Source organism: Orycteropus afer, unplaced genomic scaffold (assembly GCF_000298275.1).
Source record: "Orycteropus afer afer isolate SDZICR_OR568_19922 unplaced genomic scaffold, OryAfe1.0 scaffold00260, whole genome shotgun sequence".
NCBI classification, from domain to species: domain Eukaryota; kingdom Metazoa; phylum Chordata; class Mammalia; order Tubulidentata; family Orycteropodidae; genus Orycteropus; species Orycteropus afer.
In genome coordinates, this window is record NW_006921847.1 from 182,830 (window position 1) to 184,642 (window position 1,813).

Consider the following 1,813-nt stretch of genomic DNA (forward strand, 5'->3'; position numbering starts at 1 on the left):
AAAAAAAAAAAAAAAACTAAGAAAAATAGGAATAATAATAAAAGGCACATATGCAAAATCAACAACCAACATTATTCTCAGTGAAGAGAGACTGAAAGCATTCTCCTTGTGAACAGGAACCAGATAAGGATGCTTTCTATCATCACTTCTATTCAACATTGTATTAGATGTCCTGGCCAAACATGGTGAATTACTTGGTATGGCTCTTCTAGCCATGGTCTTTGTGGCACCCATCAGATGACAGGGTGGAACTATGCAAATATAAGGTGCTTGTGGTCTACTAAGGTGATGTGAATGCTTGTTAGTAATGCAAATAAGGTACATGGCACCCTTGTGGGGATGAAAAAAAATCTAACAAACTCACTGCCATCGAGTCACCCGATTCATACGACCCCTCCTTGGGTTTCTGAAGTGGTATCACTATGACAGTACATCGCCCAATTTTCCTTCCGAGCAGTGGCTGGTGGGTTTGAACCACCAGGCTTCTGGTTAGTGGTCAAATGCCTTAGGTACTATGCCACCAGAGCTCCCACAGAAATAAGGTGTAGGAATCCTACTGTGGGGATTAGTCAGTTTTGTCATTCCACTAGGCTTAAAGTGAGCCCTCCTAGAAGCAGAGGGTAGTGGGGAATCTTACCGCCACCAAGAGAGAAAAGCTGAAGGTGGAGTGGAACACATCTTTGGACCCAAGATCTCTGCACTGGACTTCCTTGACAGAGAGACTGTGGCAGCAGAGGCAGCAGAACTGAGAGACTGGCATGAGAGAGCAGCAGGCTTGCCAGTCCAGAGTGAGAGAGCTGAGTGGCTTTGGGTAGGAGGCTTGCTGGCACAGAAGGGTGCACCTAGGTGTACTTGTCAGCAGTGCTAAAAGAGCTATGTAACACTTGCCTGAGCAGGGCAGAGGTCAGGCTGACAGGCTGAGGGCCAAAGAGAAGTGTGCCTTTGGGCGTGACAGAGGGAAGCTGTCCTGATGGAAGAATTGTATCCTGAGTGTTCCTGAACCTGTTGCTTCCCTGATAAACCACATAATCCTAAGTATTGTCTCTGAGTTCTGTGTGGCCACTGCAACAAATTATGGATCCTAGCAGAGAAGTAAAGTGCCGAAGGAGGGATGGTTGCTGAGAATTGGTGAAAGAGTTGGAGTGTGGTGGCATGTCTGACTTCTGCCTTACAGTACCCAGTCTTGGGCTACTGATGGTGGTTCTGTCTCCTCCTTGTGAAGTTAGAGGAGGTCAGAGGATGCCACCTCCATGTCCTTTTATACCAGGGCAATAAGGCAAGAAAGAGAAATAAAAGGCATCCAAAATTGGCAAAGTAGTAAAGCTATCTCTATTTGCAGATGACATGATCCTATATATAGAACACCCAAGAAATTGAGCAAGAAAATTACTGGAACTAACTGAAAGATTCAGCAAAGTGGCAGGTACAAGATAAACATAGAAAAAGCAGTTGGATTCATCTATATCAACAAAGAGATCTCTGGAAAAGAAATGAAACAATGCCATTTAACAATAGCTACTAAAAACAAACAACAACTTAGGAATAAAACTTACCTGGGACACAAAAGACCTAAACAAAGAAAACTAGAAAACAGTACTACTACAAGAAATGTAGCCCCAGGGATACAGGTGAGGAGAGACAACTCAGGGACACCCAAAGAAGCAGGCCAGAAGAGCAGGAGAAAGGGGATTAAAAGCCAGGAAGCCAGACAGAGAAACAGTCAGCCACAGGGACCCAGATGCGGGTGATACGAGAGGTCTCCAACAGCAGGACAAACCTGTCTGTTGGTTTGTCCTACTGTGTGACATGTAGA

The 1,813-nt window shown here is 44.8% G+C and overlaps 1 protein-coding gene across 1 annotated transcript in view; it reads right to left on the reverse strand.

Annotated features, from left to right (window-relative positions):
- SCFD1 (sec1 family domain containing 1) overlaps positions 1 to 1,813 on the reverse strand; it is a 147,312-nt gene that overhangs the window by 36,892 nt on the left and 108,607 nt on the right. The gene's annotated exons all lie outside the window — the stretch shown is intronic.